The sequence below is a fragment of the Tupaia chinensis genome, unplaced genomic scaffold (genome assembly GCF_000334495.1).
Source record: "Tupaia chinensis unplaced genomic scaffold, TupChi_1.0 Scaffold000426_1, whole genome shotgun sequence".
Classification (NCBI taxonomy): Eukaryota; Metazoa; Chordata; class Mammalia; order Scandentia; family Tupaiidae; genus Tupaia; species Tupaia belangeri.
In genome coordinates, this window is record NW_006159931.1 from 3475347 (window position 1) to 3485428 (window position 10082).

Genomic DNA, 10082 nt, shown 5'->3' on the forward strand with positions numbered 1-10082 from the left:
GTTGAATTTTTCAAATGCTTTTTCTGCATCTACTTAGGTGATCATGGATTTTTTCTCTTAATTATATGATCGTATGTGGAATCATCCTCTCAGTCCAGCAATAAATTCTACTTGGATATATTGTATATCCATTTAATGAGTTGCTGAATTGATTTTCCTGCTATTTTATTGAGGATTTTGGCATCTGCTAATACTGATAGTACTAGAATAATATATTTACTTAAGTATTTCAAATTCTATTTCAGGTATTTGGGAGCCAAAGTTTTCATCTCTGGCATAAAGAGGACTGTCCAAACAAGTACTAGTATCTTTTCCTTTATGACATTGTAGAAAACTTAGAGAACTTTTTGCTGAATCTAGGAGATAGTTTTCATTTCCAGGTGTTTTATAAGACTTGGTATACTGCTCAGTTTCTTTAATATGTATCCTAGGGTTATTCAACTTGTTAGGGTTGCTTTCTTTGAATTGAGCTGTTATTCTTCTACGAACTATGCTTCATTTCTTGAGTTGCATGCTTAGCTTTCCCAAACACTAGGGCATTTTCTTCATCAGATGAATCAAATACTCTTCATTAGTTTTTGAGTTGTCTGAGCATCAATTTTTCTCTTAGGATCAAAAGTAATATTTGGTGGTCTAACATTGGAAATTTCTACTATTGTGTTATTGACAGGATAAAGTATAGGAAAATTCACTTTATAGTTTTCTCAAAGCAACTGTTCTCCTTTTAGAACTTTAGAGTTTCTAAATTGATTTTGCAAACAAATTCCTGGAAGATCTTTTGAAAGATGTGATAGACAACCAGAACTACTACTGGCAACACCCAATTCTTTTACCCAAAGTAGGGATGAAGTTTTCAGGTCAACATCTGTTTACACATTATCCTGAGGACGTGATGATTTTCTAAGTATTCCTTCCTTTGAAGGTAAATCCTGAAGATATAAATCAGTAATGCCACAAAGTTGATGATCTTCAGGACTAATCTTTTGAAGATTCCAATCCAATACTTCCCTGATGTTTGAAGTGCACTCTTCAGATTCACATGACAATTGTTCTGAGGTATTTTTATAGCCATAGCGGGTGACTGATAGCTCTGATTCATGTTTTGATTTTAACCCAAGAGGAGCTCCTTTCAATACCTGGAGAGTTACTGAAAGAAATACCTTCCCAATCAGTGATGCTCAAGTGTAGAGCGGAATCACAGATGTATTGCAGGATAAGGTATTGGCTTGGCCAAGTTCTAAAATTAGATAGTTATTCACAGCTTAAATTTGCTGTGTAGCAAAAGGTCTTAGAGAAGATATTGATTGTTCTCGTATATTTAAACAGGGAATATCTTCGGGTAAAAGCAAGCTATTCAATGAAGCGGAACACTTGAATAGATCCTTGTCATAATATAGGATCAGGAGAAATTTCCAAATTTAACTGGCAACTTTGCTTAGGAAAGATTTCACATATGGATTTTCAAGTCATGCATGATTGAAAATTCATTACATTATCTGATTCTGGCCAATTTGTTAGACTTAATTTTCATACTTTTTTTGTTTCTTCTGTTTAATTTCTAACTTTTGTTTTTGGTAATCAGCCACAATGTCAGGATAGGCTGCTTCAAATAATGATTCTTCTTCAATTGTTAGTACTCCCAATCCTCCAATTGTTTGTCACTTACAGCATGATGTTGGAACTGGCTGTAGTTGTTTCTATCATGTTATAGCAAATCAAAAGCACCGACAGTTTCTCATAGGCATAGTGATTGGGCCACTTCTTTTTTTTAAGAGTAAACCTCTGAAGCATAATAAATTAGGTCTTTGATACGGGGTTACCTTTCCCAATTTATCCTTATTTGATAGGAATTCTTGAATAACCTGATGGACTGGGAATCTTTCACTACTGCAAGCTTTTTTTCTTTTTTCTTTTTATTGGAGAGGTTTTTGCTATAGGGCGTGTGCACTCACCAGAAAGAGAGAGACAGAGAGAGAAAGTGATAGAGAGACAGAAAGCGAGAAATCACTCCCCCTTCCCCCGGAGGGAATGGCCATGCTGCAATCCCTTCTCCTCCGTTCTCCTCTGGGAGATCTGCCATAGCAGAGACAGGGACACAGACACAAGGTCTTGCTTTCTCAAGGGAATCTGCAGGGAGGCCCCACAAATGATAAGGCTATAAGATGCAATCTTGTGACCTCGGGTCTCCAAAACATTGAACTAAATAAACCTTTCTGCTCTATAAACCACCCAGACTCAGGTATTTGTTATTAGCGGCAGAGAATGGGCTGACACGGCACATGACTGTTTATATTACAGTTGCTGTATCTTTTTGTCATATTGAACATTTTACTTGTATATAATACTCTCCTTTGTCTTTTGTAAAATGTTTTGATCTGAAGTTTGTGTTGTCTGATACGAGAGAGAGAAATAGAAAGAGCCCCAACCCATGGGGTACTGTCACTCTGCAATCCCTTCTTCTCCATTTCTTTATCCTGTCGGGGTTTGGGCATGCATGCACACATGCCTAGCATGTTTTTCAAGTTGCCAGGGCTGGGATTTGAACCATAGTTGGTCATGTGAGATCTGGCTTCCTTAACTGTTAAGCTACAGGGTCAGCCCTAAAAGCATTTCCTAATATAGTATTTTAACTATAAATTCAAGATCAGGTGCTGTCTGCAGGGTTGGAAAGGCTACCTCAAGGAACTGACTCTCCACCCCAAGAGAACTGCTTCTGTTTTTTGGTTCTGACCCAGTGGCTTCAATTGTTAGTACTCCCAATCCTCCAATTGTTTGTCACTTACAGCATGATGTTGGAACTGGCTGTAGTTGTTTCTATCATGTTATAGCAAATCAAAAGCACCGACAGTTTCTCATAGGCATAGTGATTGGGCCACTTCTTTTTTTTAAGAGTAAACCTCTGAAGCATAATAAATTAGGTCTTTGATACGGGGTTACCTTTCCCAATTTATCCTTATTTGATAGGAATTCTTGAATAACCTGATGGACTGGGAATCTTTCACTACTGCAAGCTTTTTTTCTTTTTTCTTTTTATTGGAGAGGTTTTTGCTATAGGGCGTGTGCACTCACCAGAAAGAGAGAGACAGAGAGAGAAAGTGATAGAGAGACAGAAAGCGAGAAATCACTCCCCCTTCCCCCGGAGGGAATGGCCATGCTGCAATCCCTTCTCCTCCGTTCTCCTCTGGGAGATCTGCCATAGCAGAGACAGGGACACAGACACAAGGTCTTGCTTTCTCAAGGGAATCTGCAGGGAGGCCCCACAAATGATAAGGCTATAAGATGCAATCTTGTGACCTCGGGTCTCCAAAACATTGAACTAAATAAACCTTTCTGCTCTATAAACCACCCAGACTCAGGTATTTGTTATTAGCGGCAGAGAATGGGCTGACACGGCACATGACTGTTTATATTACAGTTGCTGTATCTTTTTGTCATATTGAACATTTTACTTGTATATAATACTCTCCTTTGTCTTTTGTAAAATGTTTTGATCTGAAGTTTGTGTTGTCTGATACGAGAGAGAGAAATAGAAAGAGCCCCAACCCATGGGGTACTGTCACTCTGCAATCCCTTCTTCTCCATTTCTTTATCCTGTCGGGGTTTGGGCATGCATGCACACATGCCTAGCATGTTTTTCAAGTTGCCAGGGCTGGGATTTGAACCATAGTTGGTCATGTGAGATCTGGCTTCCTTAACTGTTAAGCTACAGGGTCAGCCCTAAAAGCATTTCCTAATATAGTATTTTAACTATAAATTCAAGATCAGGTGCTGTCTGCAGGGTTGGAAAGGCTACCTCAAGGAACTGACTCTCCACCCCAAGAGAACTGCTTCTGTTTTTTGGTTCTGACCCAGTGGTAGATTTCTTTCTTGAGGTGGCACCCTCCAGTTAGGTGAAACATTGTCAGGCTTTGAATTTGAAATCTCAGGGTTGAAAATGTCCTTTTTCTGATACTGGCATGGTCAGTATCCTACTCAGCTGCAGAGCTGGAAGCTACATGCCAAGCCAGTTTGTCTCTGGTCCAGTTGGCCTGAAAGCACCTCTGCTTCATACATGTGTGCCCAGGATCCTGGCAGGCTGGAGGACAGGAAGAAAAGACTCATGCCATGACCAAGCTCTGTGGAGTGTGGTTCTCTCACTCTCTCTCTCTAATGCATGCACAAACTCTATCAGAATTTTTTAAATTCCTTTTTCTTTTTTAAGGTTATATTGTCTGTATAGCCCAAACAAAATGTAATCCATATAGTTCAATAAAAACGTTCCTTGAAATTTTTGTGTGTCACTGAAACTTGCGTCTTTGAAAAGTGGGCTCTGACTGCTCTTTGCTGTCATGCCAGAAATTACCCATGTGACTACAGTCGGCTGTGGTGATGTCGAGAGTCATCTGAAATGAGAGCAATTTTGTCCTTCCCGAGCTTAATAGGTACCTCTCTATGCAAAGACAGAGAAAAGACCTTCGCATTTCCAGAAGATCTGGAAGATGATGAGACTGGGTAAATGGTGGTCCCAGACAGCACTGTCGCTAACAGGATTTTGTGCCATTCAGGAAATAAGAAGCAACATGAGCAAGGTAAAGAGCAAATTATGAATAGATTTCATTTTAATAAAGTGTCCACAGAATTAGACCAGGAACATTAAGCCCATAAGAAGAATGAAAAATAATTTGACTTGTTGAAATAGTGGACTGAATCCCTGGGAAACAGACAAGGTTGTCTTTAAGCATTTAGCTTCCCCCTGTCATTAGTTAACGATCTCTAATGCCTTTATAACCCTTTGCAATTTACACAGTGCTTTTCTGGTCGGTGGCACCCTCCTCCTTGCCTTCTCCTCCAGTTTCCATCAGTCTGATCTCAGAAACGCATTTGCTTAATTCATTCTCAGTAAACAACAAGACAGGGTCAAATTGAAAAAAAAAAAGTGTTTAAACAAAGGTAAAATGACTGATAATGTTGAATGTGTGACCTTTCCAGAAGCATTTGTATTTTGGTGGAAAACAAGGTCTTAAGTTAAACAAATGAATCCCTAATTCTATAAATCGGCCAGCCCAGGAGCTTTTTCAGGGAGAAGGAAAGGAATAAGGGTACTTGGAAGTACCCTTTTTGATATCCCTGAAATAGTTCCATGTTTAGGAAGCTGTGTTGCTCCCTGGCAAGGTCTTTCTCCAGATCTGATATAGCTGACATCACATATTCCTTATATTGGTTCGACTTAATTTCATTGGAGTCCAGATTTTCAAGCCTTCCAGAAATACAGGGTATCAGAACTTTAGAGCTTGAGGAAATCTTTAAGTTATTGTGGCTAAACTCCTTACAGAAGGCCTCTGTTATCGTCATAGAATATGTTCCAATACCTCTTGTAGATGTCTAAAGGGTTGTACTAAATCCACTATACATGATGTGTTTTCCTACACATATGTACCTGTGATAAAGTTTCATTTATAAATGAGACACAGAAAGAGAGCAAGAACAAGTGACAAAACAGAATAACTCATGGTAAAAGGTGTTACGTGAATGTGGTCTCTCTCCGTCTCAAAATATCTTTTGTACTGTACTCACCTATTTTCAGGGTTGACCATAGGTAACTGAAACCTATGGAAAATGTGGAATGCAAAACCATGAATAAGAGGAGGCTACTGTATGTTGTGGATTAAAAAAAGTGAAGGACAGGAAAGTCTAGATCATTCTGGTTAGAAACATGATATCCAAATGCCTTCCTAAAGAAGGAAGCTGATGCTAAGAGGGCTAAACATCTGGTTGATCAAGAAGATCTTTTGGATGCATTGTTGTTATCTAGATCCATGGGATAAGCACAGTAGGTCTTTGTTAATTTTTTTTTTTTAATAAATCTAGCTGAGCTACATCTGAGCAGTAGATGCTACTCCAATGCCCATCGTTTTCACCTAATATAGTCATTACTTTTTGTCCCTAGAGTAATCATTATTACTTGCATTAATCTTTATTTTGTGTAGGCAAAGCTTGGAGATATTGCTGGTTCAGCTCCAGGCCACTGCAATAAAGCTAATATTGCAAAAGCAAATCATAGGACTTTTTTGGTTTCCCAATGCATATAAAAGTTATGTTGGGACCAACAGATGACGTAATGGTTGTGTCACTGGACTCCCATGTAGTCGACTGTGGTTTGAGTCCCAGCTTAAAACTCAACACCAGGTGCATGTGTATGTTCCCATGTTCCCATGAGAGCAGATTGGAGGAGAAGGGATTGTGGCATGGCCATCCCCCTGGGGGGTGATTTCTCACTTTCTGTCTTCCTGTCTCTTGCTCTCTCTCTCTCCACAAGCGCACGTGCCGTCTAGCAAATATCTCTCTTTAAAAAAAAGTTATGTTTATACTATTTTGTGGCCATTAAGTATACCATATTTTTATGTCTAAAAATTTTACTTACCTTAATTAAAAATACTTCATTGCTAAAAACATGCACACAATCATCTTAGCCTTCAGCGAGCTGTAATCTTTTTGCTGGTGGAGGATCTTGCTTGATTGATGCCTGCTCACTGATCTGCGAGGTACTTGAGCAGCTGTGGTAATTTCTTAAAATAAAACAACAAGGACATTTGCTGTGTTGATTGACTCTTCTTTTCATGAAAGAGTTCCCTTGTAGTATGAAATTTGATGCTGTCTCAGCCACAGTGGAACTTCTTTCAAAGTTGGAGTTAGTCCTCTCAAAACCTGTGCTGCTTTAAAAAAAATTTATTTATTATTATTACTTTAATTCACTGGGAGGGACACATAGAGAGAAAAAGAGGGAAAATGAGAAAGCAAACTGCCAGGTCCAGGACTAGAACCATGGTCGGCCATATGGGAATCCAGTGCCTCACCCACTATGCCACCTGTTAGCCCCCCGTTGCTGCTTTACCAACTAAATTTCTGTAATACCCTAAATTCTTTGTTGCTATTTCAACCATGTTCGCGGTACTTTCATCAGGAAAATTCCATCTCAAGAAATCACTGTGCTCATTCACAAGAAGCGATTTCTCATCCATTTGGGTTTGATCGTAAGGTTGTAGCAACTCAGTCATATAGCCTCCACTTCCGGTTCAGTTTCCGGAACGTCTGCATTTCCTCCAAATCTGCACCCATTTCCTCTGCTGAAGTCTTGGGCCTCGCAAAGTCTTCTATGAACATTGAAATCAACTTCTTCTAAACTCGTGTGAATGTCAACATTTTGATCTCTTCCCGTGAATTAAGAATGTTCCTAATGGTATCTATAATGGTCAATTCTTTCCAGAAGGTTTTTAATGTATTTTGCACAGATCCGTCAGACAAATCACTGTCTATGGCAGCCATTGATTTACAGAATGCATTTCTTAACTCCCCTTGTAACTCTCCATCAGAGCTGCTGGGTAGCCAGGAACATTGTCAATGAGCAGTAATGTTTTAAAGGAGTTTTCTTTTGTGTGTGTTTGGTTTGGTTTGGTTTTTGCCATAGGGCATACGTGCTTGCCAGAGAGAGAAGGAAAGTGAGAAATCACTGCCCAAGGTGCATGGCCACACCACAAACCCTTCTCCATTTTCCTCTCAGGATTCTGGGCACACATGCACACATGACCAACATGATTTTTTAAGCTACCAGGTTCAGGGCTTGAGCTATGGTCAACCATGTGGCCTATCTTGATTTTTAACAACATGCCTATTTCACTAAGCTTAATCATTTCTTTTTTTTTTTTGGAGAGGTTATTTTTTGCTATAGGGTGCATGTGCTCGCCAGAAAGAGAGAGATAGAGAGACAGAAAGTGAGAAAACACCTCCTGGGGGGATAGCCACGCTGCAATCCCTTCTCCTCCATTCTCTTCTCGGGATCTTGGGTGCGCACACACACACACACCCAGCATAAGTTTAGGTCATCGGGTCCAGGACTTGGATCACAGTCAACTACATGTGAGTCCAGCAACATAGCCATTATGCCAACTGCTGGTCCCATAAGCTTAATTATTTCTAGCTTTTGATTTAAAGCGAGAGACACAGTACTCTTCACTTAAACATTTTGAGGCCAGTAAAGAGTTATTATTTGGCCTAGTTTCAGTATTATTTTGTCTCCAGAAATAGGGAGACCTAAAAATGATGGGGGAGAGACAAGAGAATGGGCCATTTGGTAGAGCAGTGAGGCTACACACAGCACTTCTCAGCTGAGTTCATTGTTTTATGTAAGTGTGGTTCATGGTGCCCAAGACAGTGGCAATAGTAACATCCAAGACCACTGACCACTGGTCACACGTAACATCTAGGATGAGATGGGGCTGGCAGGTGGCATGGTGGTTAGGGCACTGGACTCCCACGTGGCCAACCATGGTTCGAGTCCTGAACCTGGTGGCTTGCTTTCTCACTTTCCTGCTTGCTCTTTCTGTGTCTCTCTCTGGTCAAATCAAAACAAAACAAAATGAAAAACTAATAATAATAAATTAAATAATTCTATTAAAAAATATCTAGGATGAGAATGAAAAAGTTTGAACTCACAAGAATTACCAAAATGTGACCCAGAGACATGAAATATTTACTCACTGTTTTTTTTTTTTAAAATGGTACCAGCTCAATGCAGGCTTGCCACTAAACTTCAGTTTGTAAAAAGTGCAATTATCTGCAAAGCTCAATAAAGCAACACACAATAAAATGAGGTATGCCTGTAAATCTCTGCATAATCCTGAAATTTAATATACAGAAGAACACTAGCAAAATCAACAGGTTCTTGTTAACGCGGGGCTCTTTCATCACTTTACCAATGGCTCCTTCCTTACAATGCAGTATTGTTGAACTAGACTCCTTACTGCTTTACCCCATCATAGATTTTTGATGAAAGCTGTTTGGAGATTGGTCCCTTCATCCAGCTGTATCGTGTTTTCTCATGAGACACAGAAGTAAGAGCTGTGGGCGGACTCTGTAGCAGAACCAGCGAGAGATCCCGATCCCCTGAATTCATGTCAAGGTCTTCCTGCGGTAACAACGGGGCACCACTTGATGAACACAGAAGCCTTTGGTGGCCGCAGAGAGACATGTATCCCATATACTTTAAACCTAGGGAATGCTGATTGACATGATTCCTTTGGAGTAAATCCAAACCTGGAAGAGGAGAGGGGACTTAGCTGTTCTGTTCCCAGGCTTTACGAGATGCCTGGAAGTGACTTGAGATGATGCATTTGCCTTTGAGTTTGTTTTTTCCACTCAGTTCCCTTTGGTTGTGCTTGAACTCACAAGGACAGAAAATGCTTCATGGAGTGATAAAGCCATTTCCACCTTAATTGTCTGCTTTATGTTTTCCTCATTTGGCATTGCCTCCATTTTCTATTTCTATTTCAGAAGCTCATTTTAAGAGCAAAGGTTACCTTCAAGATTATGATGAAAGAATTCCTAAGAAACTGATTTAGAAGATCCCATTCCTTGGAGTAACTGTTCCTTCTGAGAAAAACTAATGACTCATGCTGGTTGTAGAAGCTTATAATATGCCATGACAATTAAGTATTTAACATTCGGAGACTTCCTTAGCCACATCTATCTGGACTTATTTGGAGGAAATTCTATTTTAAAATGCAAAACACAAAGATTAAACAGTCAATTGTCTGGGTATTTTTGTTACACGATGATAAGCATAGCTGTTTGCAAATAACATATGAATTTTTTATCATCCAGATTTATAGTCATAGACCTAGTCCAAGTCAAACCTGCATAATCATCAAGCAGCAATTTGTTTCTATCGGAATATAATTGGAACATAATTTAAGCCATGGACTTTGATTATTACCAGTTTAATGAATGAACATAACGTAGTTGGATATGAAATAACACAACTCATGTAATAAAAAATCAGGTGAAAGGAAAATATCATGTAAAAGAGAGGACAGAAGCAATCCTCCTGCAACTTGTAATCAACAGCCAGTGTACTGTGGGCTTAGTGAGGCAGATTTTATACATAAATGTTCATTAAGATATCGTTTTGGAGCCAGCAGGTTTGTAATAGCTAAGGTGTTGGACTTCTACATGGCCGACTGCGGTTCGAGTTCTAGACCCAGTGGCTGGAAAATCATGCTGGGCATGTGTGCATGCATGCCCAAAATCCTGAGAGGAAAATGGAAGAG

General features: G+C 39.6%; 1 pseudogene; it reads right to left on the reverse strand.

Annotated features, from left to right (window-relative positions):
* The window catches only part of LOC102476909 (flap endonuclease GEN homolog 1-like), a 23291-nt pseudogene extending 14003 nt beyond the window's left edge, over positions 1-9288 (reverse strand).
* Positions 9289-10082: the final 794 nt, after the last annotated feature.